This window comes from Coenobita brevimanus, chromosome 97 (assembly GCF_032717465.1).
Source record: "Coenobita brevimanus isolate Jiangsu-jjx chromosome 97, ASM3271746v2, whole genome shotgun sequence".
Taxonomy (NCBI): domain Eukaryota; kingdom Metazoa; phylum Arthropoda; class Malacostraca; order Decapoda; family Coenobitidae; genus Coenobita; species Coenobita brevimanus.
The window spans coordinates 16,950,626-16,972,388 of record NC_137050.1 but is presented as its reverse complement, the minus strand read 5'-3'; positions in this window follow the sequence as shown (position 1 = coordinate 16,972,388).

The window sequence follows — 21,763 nt, the reverse complement described above, 5'->3', positions numbered from 1 at the left end:
GGTGGAATGACGTGTGTAGCCTTAATAACTGCATAGGGTTCATCCGATGAGGGACTATTTATCTTATTTTTGCTGCCTCCAGGCGACTGCATTCAGTATACGACAGACTGTTCGAACCGGAAAGGTTAGATAAAGACATCATCATCCAATAATGGACTCTTCCTAACCTGAGGAGAATAGCCTAGTAACGGCAAGAATAAAATAAGTATGATGTCCCCTGGCTGAAGTGGCCAAAAACACTCGAAGCTTTTGGGAAGCGATTGTCTTCTTTGTGCCAGGGTCAGAACTGAGTGATGTCCACAAATACATTCTAACAATAAACACATAAACCAAATTTTCACTTCTTATCTTCTATCACAAAGTTCTTTGAAAGCAGTGATAAGAAACAGGGAAGTGATCATGGAAGTGAAAAAGTTACTACATGACAGTATTGTGATACCAACTCTAACGTACGGAAGTGAAGCTTGGACGTTGTTGGAAGGACACAAGTCAAGAGTGAGAGCAGTGGAAATGAGTTATTTAAGAGGAGCCTGTGGAGTCACATGGAGAGACATGCTGACGAATGAGGATATAAAGGAGCGTTGTGGTGTGGATGTGGATGTGATAGGAAGCGTTATGAGGAACACACTGAGGTGGTTTGGCCATGTGGAGAGGATGGAGGGTGAAAGACTGACGAAGAGAGTGTATGTGAGTGAGGTGGAGGGGGGAAGAGGGAGGGGGAGACCGAGGATGAGATGGAGGGATGGGGTGGAGAGGTATATGAGAGAGGGGGGTGTGAGTTGGGAGCAGGGCAGTGAAATGGCGGGGGACAGGGCGACTTGGAGGCGATTTGTTTGTGGCCACCCCAAACGGGACTGAGGCGTCTGGCAATAGATAGATAGATAGACAAAGTAGTGACGGCATGATAAATCTTAAAGGGACAAACAGTCTGTACTGTAGATCTGCTTGTTCGATCCCGTTTGATATGAAGGGACATTATAAAGTCCTCCTGTATCTACATTAAGTCCTAAGGTCCGTGAACAAATATATTTCTAGTTATCGTCAACGATTTTATTTAAATAAAGACCACTTCAGCCCGAGGACGGCTTTCTTATTATATTCTGGCTTACGACATGCAGTTATGTTCAGCTTAGAAGACTCTCTGCAAGGGAGTTAACCCTGTCACTACGAAGGGCAAGGGCTTCAAAAGAAAATGGTTTCGATAACAACAATGAAATTAATGGACGTCATCATCCAGACGGAGAGAGCGGCTGCTTTAGGGGAACGAACTGCCTAGTTTAAACCTGCAATTCTCTCTCTCTCTCTCTCTCTCTCTCTCTAGATATACAGATAGATAGATAGATAGATAGATAGACAGATAGACCGATAGATAGTATTGATAGATAGATAGATAGATCGATAGATAGTATTGATAGATAGATAGATCGATCGATAGACAGATATAGATATATACACATAAAGTTAGAGGTTACCTGCGTAATGACCTAATAACTAAAACAAAACTAGACAATTTTCTCTGATGGGAAAGCAGGAACATGTGCAGAGAATGAGGCGTAGAGGAGGCGGTGCAACTTGGTGGGCTAGGTGAAAGGAAAACATTACGGTGGAGAGAGTGTTGAGCAGGTGAGGCAGCACAAGTCTACACCCACCTGTGGTCTTGCAACGCGACTACCAGCTTCTCTTACACCACACCACACCATATCACACCACACCACACCACACCACACTCTACACACGGACAGCATTCACAAGCGAACCTCCAATCATCTCCCTATCGTATCCAAGATCTATGTTAGCGGGAAGGGCAAGGAAAGAAGAGTGCACAATCTTACCATGTCTCCTGTTCTTTCCGCAAAACACACACACACACACACACACAGACCGGTTACGACACGGAAGTAATCGTGAGTTTGTGACTGTCTTGAGATCAGATTAGAAGGTATTGCAGGCACGTATATAGGAGAATGGAAAGGATGGCAACACAGGAAGACTGAGGAGAAAAGGGAAAGGAGAAGGAGTGAAGATGAAGAGACGAAAAGAGAAATCCGGGGACGATTAAGGAGATGGAATAAAACAGAGTGATAAAGGGGAGATAGATAGATAGATAGATAGATAGATAGATAGATAGAGAGAGAGAGAGAGAGAGAGAGAGAGAGAGAGAGAAGGTATAAATGGGAATGAGTACCATAGGTAGGGAGAGAAACAAAACAAGATAGTGACATAGACATTCATGAGGGAGGAGGCGAATGGTGAAGCTGAGGAAAAACTGTAAATCAGAAAGAAATTAGGATTAACTGAGAGACGGTGGAGAAAGGAACGAGATGGAAATTGTTGTCCCGTAAATCCAGCCACACGTACTGGTATACACCCTGTGGCTATCCTGTGGTGTAGGTGGTCTGGCAGTACTTGAATCATGTATCCAGGTATATGATAAAATCTCAGCAGTGCCGTACCAGTCGACAACGATTATTATTTTATTGACTTTCACCCTTAGCGCTTCCTGAAGAGTTGTCGCTAACCTTAAGGCCAAGTATCACTTAGGAATATATTCTCATCAACTTAGCCTCTACAGCACCTTCCCCTTAACAGCTTATTTCTGCACGTGGTACGGTATACTGAAAACGATGAGATATGAAGGCACAGATGAGAATATTAATAAGTAAAAATAAAATTACACAAGTATGGAAGAAGCGCCAGAGAGCCTCCTCAGCTGATGAAACTACGGTCCTTTGCAACAAGGATCTTAAGAAAAAATGTGAGAAACAAACACCAATCTATGATCTTATAACCCCCTCGCGCTTCCAACTTCCTCCTATCATCACCTCCCTTTCTCTTCTCTGCCCACCTCCTTTCTGCTCTGAACCCTCCCGGCATCCCCCACCCTCTCACTTTCTCTTAACATCATTGAACTCACACCTTCTCACTTCTGTCCCACCATTTCTGGCCACTTTTCTACATTCACCCATAAACCCGAGTCACGCCGCCCTTTCTTATGCCAGTCATGCACCCTTCTCTTCCTACCCCTTCTTTCTGGAACACAGTAATCCCCTACACATAACACCGACTCGCCGTTGCTTCAAGTTACAAACTACCTTCTGGCTAACCCCATAGCTGCTCCAATCCAGCGATGATTTTATTCAGCTTTTATGAGCCACCTTGTAATGAAGGGGTTAATGAAGGCTATACTCGTATATAACTCTTCCAGCCTTAAAAGTCTCTCCGAAGCTGCTGGTTAAAATAACAGAAAATACAATAAATCATCGGAGGGGAGGGATTTGCTCTCATGCTCTCACGACAAGATGTTTTGACAAACTCGAGCTAGCATTAGTTCGATTGTCTGTAAGAACCTGTATCAGAATCAAACATTAATTGTATCTTTCATCTTGTTCAAGTATGCATTAATGGTTGCGATTCTGGTAGCTGTGACATTAAAGGTTTTGATAGTAGAGAACGTGTGTGTGTGTGTGTGTGTGTGTGTGTGTGTGTGTGTGTGTGTGTGTGTGTGTGTGTGTGTGTGTGTGTGTGTGTGTGTGTGTGTGTGTGTGTGTGTGTGTGTGTGTGTGTGTGTGTGTTTGCAGGTGTGAAGTTGGTGACGAATGATGAGAGATGGAATAATTTACGTCAGATATAAGTAAATGGTGTGTTGGTTGGTGAGAGTGATTAAATGAAATCTTTGCAGACTAGTTTAGTGTTTTGTGGATGTTTGTGAACAACCATGTCCCAAAGTGAATGCAAATAAGAATTAAAGTGATCGGTACCGGTTTGGGGTGCAAACGATACAAGTGACCGTTTAAGGTTCCCTCAGTTCATCACATATTCAGTTTTGGTAAAAATGTATTGGAATTATAATAAATAAAATAAAAAACAAAAGAACGAAATCTCGTACGTGATATAAGCCTAATCACGAACCAGAGTCAATGAGAAAAACAACTGCGAACTGTCGACTAAGAGGGGGGAAATAAAATAGTAAATTACTGTAGGTAGTAATTCTCTCAGGATTCTATAATTTTAAGCAATACTTAAAATATATCCACTATGTAAAGCACTCTAAAAGGTTTGGGTCCAATCTGGCGTTTTTTCAAGCCTAATCCAACGGACCTTTAAATGTTATCCCGCTTCTGACCCCAGACAGCAAGAACAGGCACTAAAAATAATCATTGTTGACAGAGAACTTGGAGATGATATATCATGATGCACTGTGCTGGTAAGTGGGTGAGGATTTGAAGTGCTGAAATATAATATCATGTACGGTATCTCAACGGTGTGCCAGTTGAGACAAAAGTGTGAAAGGAAAACGGAAGGCAGGGCAGCGAAAGGAAGAAAAATGGCTGGTACTAGAAGACCTTCGTGCGAAACTGGAAACTGAGTCCAAAGCATGCAAGAAGTTCTGCATGAGTGCCCTTCAGTACTCGTATCAACATAAAGTTTTGATATACTGCTGTACTCATAGCATGAGTGCATCAATTCAGAGTGAAGAGGTGGAAATGGGGCTGTAAGGAATATAATATTGTGGGGTTTGGGATTCGTACACTTGCTATAAGGGATACGAAGTAGAGAGCAGTGAAAGACATGAAGTAAGGAAGTATGATGAGAGAAGGGTAGAAATGTGTGTGCTCAGATGATATGGTTACTTGGAGAGAGTGGATCTTAACTCGGGTACTGAACGTAGGAGGAGGCATGAAAAGCCAAGTAGAAGTTGGTTCGATATGGTACTTGGATGTGTGGGAATGATGGACACTGTGGACGCAAGTGAATTAACGAAGGATTTACTGGGAGAACTGAGTACGTTTAGAGATACATATAACACGGACTGCATCAACTTGGTGGGCAGCGGTATAATTCAACTTCACATGTACTGCAAAAGTAACTGGGTGAAACATACGTGTGGATGGTATCACCTGAACAACAAAGGTATCACCTGTGCAACAAACTTTGAATGACAAAAGGCAGATGCTACTCTTGTGTTTTCTCCCGTGATATACAAAGATCCTATCTACCCCACGATGATGATGATGATGATGATGACGATGATGAATGTTTCACATGAAAAGTAAGGCTGAGTGGATGGAAGTGTGAGAGTGTTAGGGAGCGAATGTATGGTAAAGTTTTAGGATATGCTGGCAGTGTAAGGAACAGCGTGATGGAATGTGAGGATACGGTGAGGGTACGGTGAGGTAGTGTCGCGTCACTGGAAGAGTAAGGATATTCCAAGCCTGTACGGGGTAGCGTGAAGTAATATGATATGTGGAGCAAAATGGGTTAGTAAGAACTTGAAGTAAAAGGTAAAATGAGGGAACACGTAGTAGCGTGAAGGAGTGCAGACTGTGCTAGGGGAAGAGATAGTGTTAATGTGGTGTTGGGGACAGTATGAAAACGAGCAGAATACGACGGTGTGAGGATGTACGGAGCAGTGTGAGAGACTAACAATTACAACTGTTAATATTATTTTAATACCACTCACCATTACCACCATTAACAATAACAACCCTCTCTACCCTCAAGACCAGTGCCATCTTCAACGGTACCCATCATTACCACCATCACAATTACCATTAGTACTAATTAGGCCACAAGAGAACACAGCTCACTGATAACTTTCCCCTTCCGCTAACGGCGACTAAAAAAAGATCACTTGCATCACCTGCTGTGACGCCAAGCTAGTTACGACTTCTTAAAAAGCTTCAGTACGATACGAGACATCCCTTTTAAGCTGAAGAAATATCGTCCTCCAATAGCATAAATAGAATACAAGACGTTATGATGCTGAAAGGGTTAATGAGGACCGTTCCTCATCACTTCAGTACTGGAAGCAACAATATATATATATATATATATATATATGTAAAACATTACAGAGGAGTTACCGTCCTACAACTGGAGAAAGTGAATTAGCTAAGATATTGCTATATTGGTAAAAAATGACTTGCGCCCATCTCCGTGTGGACGGCTCCCTCAGCAGCATCGCAGTTTTCTCTTAAATTTTGCTCAACAGCTCCGCGTTTAGCCAGCTCCTCCCCATCCACACAACCCCCCATCTGGTCCCCACTTCCCGTGATCCAAGTCTTGCAGGTTCAGTGATTTATGGTGGTGGAAAGTGAGATGCCAACCACACACACACACACACACACACACACACACACACACACACACACACACACACACACACACACACACACACACACATATCTCCTCGATATCTGCAGCAGCTTAACTCATTTATCTCGACGTGTCTCATAAGCGGAATGAAACCGTTTGGCGGTACAAAGAATATGAAAATGACATCATCGTACTGAAAGATTTATTGGAACACTTCATTACCAGGGGTCTCACGCTGAGGAAAATCGTGTCAGTAAAATAATATAACATGCCACCGTACTGACTGGGTTAATGGGAATAGCTTAAAACCCTTGCTCTAATCATAAGCTGTATAAAATCGTCCAACATGAGAAAAAAAAAAAAAATGTCGCCATCGTACTGGTTACGTTAAATGCCTCAGTATATATCTCCAAATTCTCAGTTCTGATCTATCTATCTATCTCTCTATATTCCAGTTCACCCAACAGTAGCCTCTAAATGGGTATACATGACTGTAACATCGATGGTTGTGGGTAATATTCTAGAGCAGGGGTCCTTAACCTGGGGTCCATGGACCCCCAAGGGGTCCATGGATGAGATAGAGTGGGTCCGTGAAGGTCAGAATAATTGAGAACAATTTCGTGATGCCGTTTGGCATCATTAACTGACCAAAAAAAAAAAAAAAAAAATTATCGAGAGTCTTGAAGAATTCTGGTGTTCATTGACACAACCCTATCCCCGTCTGGCAAAGCGAGCTATGGGTGCTGTGATTCCGTTTGCTACTACATACCTTTGTGAGTCGGGGTTTTCGGCGCTTGTTTCTATCAAAACGAAAAGTCGAACTCAACTGGATGTCAATGATGACATGCGTGTTTTCTTGCCCAAGACCACTCTACAAATTCATCTTATTCAAGCCAAACAACAACCCTGTCACTGAAATGAACTTTTGAGCAGAATTAATGTTTTGTTTTGTTTAATTTGCACAAGTTGGATGTATTTCATTTTTTCATCGAGTGCCCATTAGCTTTTCCATGAAAGAGTGGGAAACAGTTCTTTGCAAAGACAGTTTTATACTTTGTGTATGTCATACACTGCACGAGGCAGTTTTCAATAGAATAAAGTACATTCATTGCATGCAAAATGCTGTGTTTGTGCTTATGTGCATTTTTGTAGGGAAGGGGTTCATAGCTTTCACAAGATTCGCGAAGGGGTCCGTGGCTCAAAAAAGGTTAACAACCACTGTTCTAGGGGAAAACTGGGACTTGGCAGAAACCGAATTTGCCTTGATGACCCTCGTGCAGTCGGTAGGCATCAATCAAAGCGTTGTTCTCTATTGTGACTGCTTCGATTCCTTTTTTTTATAGCAAGGTACCGTTAAAATGCTCCAACTTGAAGAATAAAACAAAATCCGGTCCAATCGCGCCACCAGTTCCTGAGTTATGACTTATTTCTGGCCTTTTGACGTCAAGCGGAAAGGCCGCCTTCGGGGGCCTTTAAGCGAGTATCTTCAAATTCTCAGTTCTTATATTTATACTTCTTGTTCCAGTTCACCAAATGGCAGCCTATAACTGAATACATGAATATAACATCGACGGCTGCGGGTCACAGTCTAGGGGAAGATTGGGACTTGGCAGGAACTGAGACTGCCTTCTGCCCTGATGAGCCTCGTGCAGTCGACTGGCATTAATCTAAGCCTGGTTCTCAGTTCTGACTGCTTCGATTCCTCTCAGTCCCTCCAATACGATGTTTATCTATTTTTCCTTGCCTTTGACAATTTTGTTAAGTTAAGGGGGGTAGTGAAGTGGCTGACAACTACCTTCATGAACCCGTTCACTACGACCCCTTTTCTAATTCCTTTTTACTCTAACCTCACAAGTTTTTACATACTTAGGAACAACCTCTTGGACTGAAGGGATCAACACTATCTCTACCAACCCCTGTGTTTCACGAGGTCCAGCCTAAGCGAAATAAAATCGCTAGATGTTAGCAAAAATACTGATGATAAAAAAGCGTCATCGTACTGAATGTAAGTCTAGGGAAATCGTCTGAAGTTAGCATGAATTAAATAGACTACATGTCATCGTGGTGAAGAGGTGGATGACGGCTTTTTTATGTGTTTACTCTTGCTGCCAGCAGACGATTTCCCTCAGCTTCATGGTGACCTCTTGTGGTGACGGGGTTAATGTAGGTTCAGAGAGAAAGGAAACCCCAGGCAATGTATTTAAATGACGTGATTTATATTGCGGACAGAACCATTGCAGATAATTACTCTCTCTCTCTCTCTCTCTCTCTCAATACTGCTACTGCTACTTTAGTAACGAATACACACACACACACACACACACACACACACACACACGCACACACGCGCGCGCGCGCGCATCCGCCTTCTGTATTGTATTCTTTCTATAAGCAGACACTTTTACTGAACTTGTTAATAGCCTCCCGTATTGATGGGGTTAGAAAGAGTATCATTTAGTCCCTTCAGCCTGCGGACGTCTCTCCCAAGCTGAATAAAACTGTCTTGTTATCCGGAGCAAGCCAGAAACGCGTCCTCGGGCGGAACAGGTTAACTAGTTATATCCGATGATGTGTATTACACTGCATTCTTTATGGGACAAGGGTGAGTTACGGCCATATCTAACCCCTCCTGCTTGAAAAGCCACCCCTTAAGCTGAATAAAAGCGTCTGTAGATAACATGAATATAACGAAAAAGGTGTTCTCGTGGTGAAGGGGCTAAGACCTGAGAGGGGCAAAGGTTTATGGAAATCCGGAAATCCCAATAACTGGCGGTGATTACTGGAACAGCTGTGAACAATGAAAGTGGTTGGCCTGCATGTCACCTTACAGCACGCATCCAGCAACGAGGAAGAGAAACTGAACAAAGTTTTACTCTCATCTTAGGTTTCACAAATGACTGTCAGATACAGGGGGGTTTGACTGCACCTTCGCCTTCTCGGTTTGTATTCTTGTTATCTCCAGACGTTTATTTTCATATTTGGGGAAGCTTTCTGGAGTGGAAGGGTCAGATACAGCCTTCAGTTACCCTTTCAATACCCACTAAGTTTAATGATATCTTCTAGTAATGGCAATGCTTTATTATAAATGATATCCTCTGGCTGAAGGGCCAATAATAATAACATCATGAGTATTCTTCTTCCCATCTCTTATCGATCCTTTCAGTAAAATTATTCTATTTAGCTTAGAGAAGACATCCTCGTTTCTCCCTTGTAGTCAATGGCCTAAAATACTTGTCTGTTAAACCTTCACTGTACTGACGACTTTTTAAATGTTAATCTTCTTCCTGTTTTTTATTTTATTCGGTGGGAGACACAACCACCCTTATCCTTTCACCCACTTGTGAGACTCAGAAACAATTTTCATTATTATTATTATTATTATTATTATTTTTTTGGGAGGGATGACGTAATTTCAATTTCATTCAATCTATAGAAGACGATTTTACTCAGCATAATTAATACCACTCGTGGTGAAGGAGTTATTTTATGTCCACAGGATTCAGAGGCCTAAAAATGTTGTGTCCGTAAATAAAGTGGTTAACACTACATCCATGCAAGATATGTTACGATACGACTTGATATTAAACCTGAGATCGCAAACGGGAATCAAGGATCCTAGATTTTTACGTAAATAATATAACACATGACAAAAAAAAAAAAAAAAAAACCTTTCTGTCCCGTTACGTCTCTACAACAAAGTGTGGTGAGCTGCTATATTCTCTCCGTTTCTTTCTTCTCTTTCAGAAGCCTTTTAAACTTGTCGCCATTCCTTTACGAGTATTTCTTCATCTTTTGCACAGCTATTCCTTGGATTAATGACCACAGACACCCTTTTCTTCTTTTTTTTTTCTTTTCTTTCTTCCTTTCTTTTTGTTGATGTAAGCTTTTTCAGGGGATTTATAGGGTCAAATGTCAATAATCTGAACACAAATTTTTATTTATTTATTTATTTATTTTTTTTTATGTTCATTATTCACGGTAATCTGAAGACAAGCACGTCAGTGCACTGTAGATGCGTGAAGACTATCTTGCTTTCCCTTGGGAATGTTGGTAATCTTGTTCCCATCTCCATTATTGAAAATGCAATGCAGTTTATCTTATCCTCACAGCCATTTTAAAACTGACAGTTATAAAATAGTGGCTTATCAGCTCTTTAGTATTTCGATACTTAGCTGTTTCCAGCAATCAAGAAATTATTCTTCGGCTGCGGAACACGAACTTTGAAGATCGAAGAAACTCCCGGCAGCAAAAGATAAAAAAAAAAAAAAAAAAACGTTTTAAATGAGACTGGGATCTCTCTCTCTCTCTCTCTCTCTCTCTCTCTCTCTCTCTCTCTCTCTCCACCTAACAGCAAGCGATATTCTTCAGCTTAGGGAAATCCGATGGCGTATATTTCATCTTCAGCAGGCAGCACCACCAAATTTTATTCCGAGAATGGAGATCTCTCGCAGTGATGGTATTAATGAAGGCAATAACTAATTCCCCTTGCAACAAGTCTTTCCCCAGTCGAATACAAATCTCTGAAAGACACGAACTTATAATAAGAAACACGCAATCGGGGTGTAGAGGAAATACTCTGATTACTGTTTTTCCACAGTGAATGAGACCGTTTTCTCGTTGGAAAGAAATATGCAAAATATCTCTTCAACGAGTTGCACATTACATCATACTACCCTCCTGTGTGTTACTGAAGTAAATGATGTCGATAAGAAGAAAGTAAAGTAACACATACTGATGTTTTCTGTATTATATTTTTGTCATCTCCAGACTGTCTTGGTTATATGTTTAAAACTAGAGGGATTAGGTAGCCTTCCGCAATCTCCTCACTATCTAGAAGACTCTCCTAAACTCAATGAATATTCTTATAACACCAGTAATAAAATAGAAACGACGTCACCATAATAGAAGGAGTTAAGGAGTATTGCGTAAAATTAATCGGTAATGAAGAGGTGCCACGAAGTTTGCTATGCCAGTCAGAACACGGGTTATCCTACTCGAGCGCAGCGGGTACAAATGAAAATCAATGTGAAAATTTTCTTCTCTCGTCACTACCATGACATTTTCTTATTCAGCTTTGGGGAGATCACTGGCAATGAAGATGTTAATATACAGTATCCATTAACCCCATCAGTACGATGGTGTCTGTTAGCTGTGTTCTGCCTACCGCCAGACGATCTTATTCTCCTTAGAGGGGAACTTCATTAACTCTTCGGTATGTTAACGTCTTAATTACTTTATTTTTACCGTCCGACGATTTTCTCCGGCTTAGGGGATACCTGTTATGGTGATGGGATTAATAGATCAAGGTGTCTGTGACCTTTCTCTTGATTTCGAGTACCGTACATCAGATACAAACGATAATGAAATGCAAACTTTGTCTACCGCCTACAGTGACGACATCTCTGTTCTCTTCTCCATTGTTTCCTTCATTACAGCGTTGTCTGTACTGCTTTAATCTCACCACCACTTGGCTATTTCATTCAGCTCAGGGGAGAACTTTCTCGTGAACTGGCGAGGGTGAGCAAACATTAGAGAGAGAGCACTTTTCCCCCGCCGGCCACAGTTTGTTGACTTCGCTCCGCCACTGTGGGGGAAACACGACCATCAAAGTCATTCTCGTTTATCACCCTCTTCCTTCCATCCTATTTTCTCTCACATACTTTCTTTCTCTTTTTCTCATACTCCTACTTCCTTCTCCTTTCACACTCATTCACACGTTCTTCCTCTTTCCCATACCCCCACTTTCCTTCTCTCTCATATACTTTCACACTGTTATCCTTTCACTCTTTCATTGCAAACATTCTTCTCGTTTTATCAACCATTCCTTTCCATTTTCCCTCCCCTCTGACAGATTCTTTCACACCTTCATTTTTCGCATACGCTCACTTTGTTCTCTCTCACACTCTCCCACTTTCTTGTTTTCTCTACCTTACTCTTCCATGCTTCTTTGTTTCCTCATACCCTCTTCCTTCCTATGTCTTTCATACTCCATTTCTCTGAGTTTTCTTCCATTTTCTAACTCTCCTCAATAAAATTACTTTCTCGTTTTGCTTTTTTTTTTTTTTTTTTTCATCCTCTTTCCAATTTTACTCTCATACTCTTTCACACTCTGTCTTCTCTGTCATATACTCTTCCCAGCTTCCCCTTTTCCTCTCTCTCTCTCTCTCTCTCTTTCGTATTCCATCACACTTCTCTTCCCTCTAACGCCCTTTCCCACTTTCCCTGTCACAGTCTTTCATACTTTCATTTTCTTATCCACTTTTTCTCTTCCTCTCTCTCTTTATCTCTTGTATTTGCTCATCTATTTCCTTCCTTGTATTAGCCTCCTCTTACATTTTTTTCCATTTGTCTCCTGTCTTATATTTTCACCACATCAGTATCGACATTCTTACACATCTTTCTTCTGCCATTTGTCTTTTCTTTATATTTTTTCCCTGTGATTTTTACCCTTTCATTCTTGGGTCCCCACTTTCCCTCTCCATCAGGTTCAGTCTCTCTCTCTCTCTCTCTCTCTCTCTCTCACCTTAAGAATGAACTGTTTTCTGACCAAATAAACTTTCGACTCATAAGACTGACCAGTGTGCAGAAAAAGCCATGTGTGTGTGTGTGTGTGTGTGTGTGTGTGCTTCAAATTGTATGTCTGTGTACTTGCGCGAAAGTGTTCGAACGTGTGTAATAATACGTATTTGTCTCTATGTTTGCTACGCCAACACTAATCCTGTATACAGACGTATAGTACCTGTGTGTGTGTGTGTGTGTGTGTGTGTGTGTGTGTGTGTGTGTGTTGAAATGTGCGCAGCTATGGACTCCAGCCGTATGACTACAGTAAGTGCACTGGGAAAAGTTCCTCTTAGTTAAGACGTGTAATATCACAAGAGAATGATGATCAAATACTGTAAAAACATTCGATACAATTTTCAATACCAGAGACAAAATATCAACACTAAGGCTGATAATTTTGATGTTTTATAGGACGATGATGTTAATATAAATTTTTGGTGACAATGGCCGTAGTACAGAAGGTGATGATAAGGAAACAGGCAATTATATTAATGATAAATATTAAGGCAGAAAACATTATACTGCATCAACTCATGTCCACCATACCGTCACCCACATATCGCCACTGATTCCCACGCCCTCCTCTTCCCGCTCTAACACCACTCACCATTTCATACAAACTCACATATCTAAAAAGCATCAATTTGCACTTGATTCCACAGCTGTCATCATCAGAACTTTCAGTACCATTAACCAAACGGACATTTTATTTTGGATATTGTCTCATGTTCTTTAAGCTGAGGAGAAAAATACAAATAAATCAAAGTTTGTCTCCCTAAAAACAATGACAACAACAACAAAACACCCAGTGCAGTAGCATAGAAAAGTAATAAAATCGCAGAGACAGTGGGCTGCAACACATGAACTACTCTACTAGCACTAAAACGCTATCAATGGGTCACTGAGAGGCTTCATTCCACTTCAGAATACTCCACACTTGTGGTACTATGGTTACTGTTTATGTCTACAGATCCTAATCTTCACACACTCATACAAAATATGCAATGCTAATCAAGGATATGGATATAGAATACCTACAGTAACATCAGTAGGTATACCGACAGTAACACTTCCTTATCAAATAAACTCAACATTTACAACAAATACACCATCTTTAAATTTTGCAAGGGGCAGAAATATACCAACAGCATCAACATGTGTCCATTTATAGGGACACTAACCAAGCAAATAAAACAAACACCATAGCAATTCCAGGTGATCGTAACACTAACAATAATGACAGCAAGCACTATAAATGAACTGGAATTAATCTTCAGTAAGCCACAACATTCTCATTATCAACAACAATAATAGCAACAACATGAGTATCAAGAACCTAAGTCTAAAGAAACCAAACATTACAAACCAGCAACAAGAACAACTGTGATAAAACATAAAAACAATAATGTCATATCTTGCTTTTGCTACTTCTCGAACTGAAGGGTCTGCATAAAGCCTCCATTTGCCCCTTCAATACGAGACTCTTCCTATGCTAAATAAATTCCTCTGGAGGTAGCAAGACTATACACAAATATGACGTCATTGTGTCCAAAGGGTTGATAATAAAACAGCAAAGCAGCAGGAATGAAACATGTGAATCCCGAGTGAGGAAAATCACTGTAATGATTAACGTTTCTTTATCACACTTCGGATACTTAAAAAAAAAAAAAAAAAATCATACTGCCTCCTTTTAACATGTAAGTCTTTCTCAAAGACAGTAAACATTCACTTCCTGAGACTGCTGCTAATGTTCAAATTCTGACTGAACTGCTCGAAAGTCGGCCATGCACCATATGGAGGGATGGAGTGGCTTAAAGTAGAAATTGGTGACTGCAGAACAGAAAGTTTTAAAGCTTACCTTGTTCACATCAATGACCTCTTTGCCTTTTTAGTGTAGTTTTGCTATCTCTGCTATCTCACCGGTAAAGCTCAAGTAACTTATGCATCTTTGCCTCAGGATCAGTCTGATAATTATGATGTAGTTAAGAGCTTGATTCTTAAGGCCTATGAGCTTGTTCCTGAAGCTTATAGAGTAAAATTTAGGACAACTTATAAGCAAGATAAGCAATCCCATGTTGAGTATGCAAAAATCAAAGAAGATCTGTTAGAGCAGTGGTTAAATTCTAAGAATGTGGATTCTGATTTTGACAAATTTAAGCAGATGATTTTGCTGGAGGACTTCAAAAGGTGTATTTATAAAGATGTAAGCCTATATCTTGATGAGAAAAGAATAGATAATTTGTCTGATGCTGCAGTTTTAGCTGATGAGTATGTTCTCACTCACAAGAGATATTCTAGAGAAAAAGGGAAAGCTGAGAGTAAGTACGTTGCCTCTACTCAGAGTACAGGTAACAGGAAAGAGAATAAGGATGATGTTTCTCAGGAAGTAAATACCAGCTTCACCTCTAGATTTCAGAAAAGTAAATGTACTTATTGTAGTAAGCTTGGTCATACTACGGAGAGATGTTTCAGGAGACAGCGTGATGTGAACAAAAAGGAGTCTTTAAATATTCAGTCAATTGGTCTAGTGTCCACTCTTGAGAGTTCCCAGAATTCTTTAACTGAGTTAACTGAACCTGCTTTGAGGGGTAACTTAAATTCTCATGATGGAGCTCCTCTTTTGAGCAGTAACGTGGGTGACACTCTCAAGAGTTCATGTGCTAATTTCCTGTCTGATGGTTTTGTCAGTCCTCTGGACAGTAATGACAGGAAATCAGTTAAAATATATCGTGATACAGGTGCTTGCCAATCCCTTATGCTGACCAGTGTTCTAGGCTCTAATTTTAATTCCTCTGATGAAACTGTAATCTTACAAGGTGTAGGGAATAATTACTTCTCTGTTCCTCTGTGCAGAGTGAATTTAGAGTCTGGTTTTGTTAATGGTTCTGTTATGGTTGGGTTGGTTGAGACACTCCCAATGTCAGGTGTAAGTTTCTTACTTGGAAATGATATTGGTGGAAGTCAAGTGTGTCCAGCTCCTCAGTTGTCTAGTGAGCCAGTGGCTGCGTCCCAGGATTGTGATGTCCTTGATGTGTTCCCTGCATGTGCTGTCACTAGGGCTAAGTCTAAAGTTACTGGTGATTTAGAGGATAATGATGATGATGATGTTATCCTAGCTGACACTTTTCTTGCTAATTTGGACCACTCACCAGATGAGGCAGTACCCCGTAGTGTTGATAATTTGTCTCGTCAAGAGTTGGTTGAGTTGCAGGTTGCTGACCCTGAGTTGAAAGGTCTAGCTAACTCTGCTTACAGTGAAGAAGAGTCAGCCGGTGCTTCTACTTGTTATTATGTAAAGTCAGGAGTACTTATGAGGAAGTGGAGACCCCCAACAGCATCAGCCGACTGTGAATGGGAGGTTGTACATCAAGTTGTCATCCCTCGTGTTTGTAGGCAGGATATCATTAGAGTGGCTCATGATTCCAGTTTGGCAGGACACCTTGGAGTGAGGAAGACTGTGGCACGCATTTTGAAACACTTCTACTGGCCAGGTATCTTCAGGGATGTTTCCTGGTATTGTAAGTCTTGTCACACCTGTCAAGTTGTGGGGAAGTGTAATCAGACTGAAAAGGTTGCACCTCTAGTTCCCATTCCTCCTTTTGAGGCGCCTTTCACCCGTGTGTTGGTGGATATTGTGGGCCCTCTTCCTAAGATTTCTTCAGGATTTTCTTATGTGTTGACCATGATTGATATGGCTACTCGTTATCCTGAAGCCATTCCACTTAGAAACATCTCAGCAAAGAACGTGGTTAAGGAAATGCTAGGGTTCTTCACAAAGTTTGGTCTGCCCAAGGAGGTACAGTCAGACCGAGGAAGTAATTTCATGTCAAATGTTTTCAAGCAGTCTCTGAAAGAGTTGGGCATCACCCAGATCACGTCTTCAGCTTACCATCCCCAGACCCAAGGAGCGTTGGAGAGATATCATCAAACACTCAAATCGATGCTCAAGAAATACTGTTTGGAACATCAGAAAGACTGGGATAAAGGTCTTCCATTCGTTGTGTTTGCTGCAAGAGAATCTCCAAATGAATCACTGGGCTTCTCACCTTTTGAACTACTGTTTGGCCATGAAGTAAGAGGACCCCTTAAGTTACTCAAGGAATGCTGGCTGTCGGAGGAAGATGACGTCAACCTGCTGGAGTATGTGATGAAGTTCAAAGAACGGCTGTCCACTGCTTTACAGCTGGCGAGAGAGAATTTAGGAGCTGCTCAGGAGAAGATGAAGACTTGGTATGATAAGAAGTCCAGGTTACGCCACTTTCAGCCAGGAGATCAGGTTTTGATTCTGCTACCAGTTCATGGGCAACCTCTTCAAGCCAAGTTTAGTGGCCCTTATTTCGTGGAGAAGAAACTCAGTGATGTCAGCTATGTCATCGCCACACCAGATCGTAGAAAGAGCAAGCAACTATGTCACATCAACATGCTAAAGTTATATCACAGGCGGGACGAAAATAATCCAGTCTGCACTGTAGCTGTTCCACCCGAGTCTGCAAGTGAAGCTCTCCCATGCAGTATGAGCCTGAGTGATAGTTTGGGGAAGAATCCTGATATCATGAATGATCTCCAGACTAAGCTTTCTCATCTACCACCCAAGGAAAGGCAGGAGTTTTCGGCATTACTGCAGGAGTACCCGCAAGTGTTCCGTGCCACTCCAGGAAGAACCACTGTGTTGATGCATGATGTCGATGTTGGAGACGCAAAGCCAATTAAATTGCCTCCTTACCGTGTGAACCCAGTGAAAGTTCCTCTCATCCAGAAGGAGCTTGGCTACCTGTTGGACCACAAGATGATTGAGCCCTGTCAGAGCGAGTGGAGTTCTCCTGTCACTCTAGTCCCTAAGCCAGGTGGGTCACAGCGGCTTTGCATTGACTACAGACGTGTTAATCAGATAACCAAAACAGACACTTACCCTCTCCCTCGTGTGGAAGATTGCATAGACAAGATCGGAAAGGCTAGGTACATAAGTAAGTTTGATTTGTTAAAGGGATACTGGCAAGTACCTATGACTGAACGTGCTGGGGAGGTCTCATGTTTTGTAGCACTGGGAAGGACATTTGCATGTTCTGTAATGCCATGTACAGATTGTTTTAGAGTAATAAGAAATTTCCTTTGTAAATTTCTTTTTTCTTTGTGGGGAGGTGTTACATAGCCTATGATTTCATCATCCCTTGTGTAATTTTAACGCACAGTATGCTGCATGTTTGATCACGAGCGTGTTCTGCCTCAGTTCCCCCCTTCTACCGTTATAGTAGAGTAAGTCGACATCTCTGTTATACTTTGCGGGATTGTCATCTCTTTGTCCCCATGGCTTCATTTGCGCGTCCTCATTACAAGTTGTATCAAGCTCTCCTGGCCCCTATATAATGAGCTCAGTCTCTGCATCATGGCCACTTAGATCTGCTCCTCACTTTGTTCACATCTCTGTCCTCCCCTATACAGATATTATTATTGTGAGTGCTCAAGAAATCTCCAACCATCTAGCAGCTGTGTGTAATTTGAGTATTACTGTTGCATTTTTTTCTTGTACTGTATAGCATAAGTTTAATTTGTAGGCTTAGTGAAGTTTTTGTAATTCATGTAGGGTTTTTTATGTCAGTCATTTTTTATAATAGTTTGTATCTGTAATTATTTATCTGGCATTCACTGAGTATTATCTGGTATCTCATTTTATCAGGGCTGACTTAGATAAATTTACTCTTGCTAATTTCGTGTTAATAGAGGCTATTGCAGTTAACCATATATTTAACCTGTTTTTGCCATTACATTATCCTTATGAGTCCTGAATGTTTTGTTGTTAGTTTGAGCATTAAACTTTAACTTGTAATTTTACCTAACTCTTTTGTTTTGAACCTGGAACTTTACGGGACAGTGGTGACTCTTGGTGTTCTCACTTAAAGTGTACGTTATCTTTCTCTGTTCCGTAACAATATATATATATATATATATATATATATATATATATATATATATATATATATATATCTTTCTGTTCCGTAACAATATATATATATATATATATATATATATATATATATATATATATATATATATATATATATATATATATATATATATATATATATATATATATATATATATATATATATATGAGGTAAAAACAGCGGGGGACATGATACACGGTGGTGTAGGAGCTGTGAAGGATGACACCCACCGCCATAGAAAGGGAGTGAGTGAAGCTGAGAATCATGGGAGTGGGTGTGTGTGTGATTGCTTTGGGCTTGCGTGCGTGCGTGCGTGCGTGTGTGTGTGTGTGTGTGTGTGTGTGTGTGTGTGTGTGTGTGTGTGAGTGTGTGTGTGTGTGTGTGAGAGAGAGAGAGAGAGAGAGAGAGAGAGAGAGAGAGAGAGAGAGAGAGACTGCGGACAAGAGTGAAGATACTCATCACAGAGACTACCTGAGTGAGAATGTAACAGTGACGTGCAGATGATAAAAATGGTTTTCTTGAAGCTAAGACCTGTGAAAGTAAGGTACAGTGCACGTAACTAAGACTATTAAGCTAAGTTAGAACTGATATGGGTGAAGTGTACATATGGTAGGAAAACAAGTATGACTGAGATCCACAAATGAGCGTGCATACTGTACACGAATTTAACTCAAGATTATGTGAATAGATGTACAGTGAAGAGTACATGTATCAGTGTTTAGTTTTGTACATTTTTAGTCCCCGCACTGTGATAACGACTCTGTAATCTACTTTGGCTACCACCAAACGATAATGTTTAGCCCATAAAGAGCATCTCGGACTCGAGGAATTAAATTATATGTACAGCACTCTACATGGTTCTTACCAGTAAATGGGACTGTATGTATGAATCCGGTATAGATGGTACAGAGAAAGTGACCATGGAAATGTGTACATGGGGAATGTACAAAACTCGATATATAGGGGTGGTACAGCAAGAGTCAAGGTACATGAAGAGTGAACTGGAGGATACATAGTACATTATTTTTTTTTTTACAGATGAACTGAGGAATAAAGAAAGTAATTACAGAAAAAAATCCAAGCACCAGTCCTCCATTCATAATAACACTGAAGACACAAAGAGGTGAGATTACCAGTTAAGATCGTACAGAGGGAGCCGGCGAGGAGACACAGAACAGGGGAAAAAAAAAAGTGGGGGGGGGGGAAGGGGGAATTGTGGGAGGACGCAGTAGACGGAGGACGATGGAGTGGATGCATTGGACCGATCAACCCCAACTGGGAATATGGTAAAGAAAAGGAAGACGCGACAGTACTGTAAACAACGAACAGACATCGCGGACTGGGGTATGCCAAGGGTTCCGGTACACTAGCGCGGTACGAAGGGAAGGAGGCGTACCGGTGAAAGGAGCTGAGGCACGGTATATGAGGGCGGCACTCTCTCCTACACTCCTTCAGTCCCTACGGAGCTCCATCACCCTCCACTGCTCCCCACACAGACACGAGTGCCTTGGTGTTGTCTGCTGCTGCGTGGTTTGATCTGGTGCATTTCCTGTGTTACTTGATGCTACGTGGCCTGATCTTATACAGTATGTGGTTCGATCTGGCGCAATCCCTGAGTTACTTGGCGTTACGTGGTTTTTGGTGTTAGGTAGCTTGATTTGGTGTTATGTGAATTTCAGTGCAACCTGTGCTACATGGTGTAACTTGGTTGTCCCTGATGATCCGTGCAATGATCTGAAGTGCTCCTCTTTCTCAGGTTTGCTTCTTCGTGTCCGTGGTCAGTAGCTCGTTATAACTATCATCACAAATACGATTACTTCACAACATCGTCCTAGACATTATGATGCTTTTGGTGGTGTTTAATTCCCTGTACTACTTCGGTGTAACGTATTGCTTCAACTATCGAATATAATTAGGTCGTCTCTAAGACACTAATTTCTCACACAATCTGATGGAAAGGATGTGTATTGATATCGGTTATTGAAGATGTCTGGTGTTTCGTGTTCTAGTTACGAAGCTCTGTCATCTGACATTTAATAATTCACTGAACAAACTGACCTCCTTAAACTTTTCATAGTCGCATCTTATCTAGTATTTTACTACAACTAATGCCAAGCGATTTTATTCAACTAAGAGTAATCTTGTCGCTCCGTGTCAAGTTTCACAGATCTCTCCTTTGTGTCAGCAATTCTTCAGGAGAATCTTTCCTTTCTGTGGGCAGTCAAATGTTGCTGACTCATGCGCAATTTGAGTGAGCACGCCAGATGGTGAGTGACATCACCGTGAACACACCTTCAGTAAAAGTAATTCCTCATTTTTAACTTTCTCAGCGTATGCAAGTCATTCCCAGTAGAGACAACGTTCATACATTTTCTTACTTTATCCAATTAGTAAGTATACAGGCTTTGTTTGTGTGCTTTACGAGTCCATCGATGGTAAGAAAAAATTAATTTGTCTGAAATTCATAAAATTGCATCGGTCTTTTTTTTTTTTTTTTTTTTAATAGCTTTATAGCCCAATTAAGTGCCTGAAAATATGAAAATATGCCAAAAGTGCCCGGCCGATTAACTGGTGAATTATTGCATGACTCACCAAATAATTATACGATATTAATTAGTTAAGAGAAAGTTTGGCCAAGCAACTGATTCCACCAACTGCTTCCTACCCACTCCCCTCCACCATCTCACCCGTTAGTTACCGTTTACAGACTTTCTCTCGTGACCGCGGTGGCATCTCACAGCCTGCCGCCACACTTCCTGATTGCTCTTCCATGTCCCCTAAGGCGTTCCTCGAGCCGGTCAGACTCTTGGATAAAGTTTATTGCCCTCTTTTTTTCCCCTTCACCCAGCGGAGATCAGGTGGCAAACCGACTACTGTGGGTTGTATTTAGGAGACTGAGAGGTGGGGAAAATTGACTGTCAGCCTTAAGGACCCTCGTGTAGTCGATAGGCATTCATCTGAGCCTTCTTCTCGCGTCTCTCTTCACGCCTGTTGGGCCTGGTGCTTGGGCGCTGACGCAAGGAAATACTGGGGCGGGGATCATATCTGTCGTGAGTTTTGCTGCTTGTTTGTTGTGATGACTGTAGGTTGCCGCGAGGTGTTTCTTCTTTATAGTGTTGAGTGTGGTTTGGTTGATACTACTATTTGTTGACAGTGTTATCAGT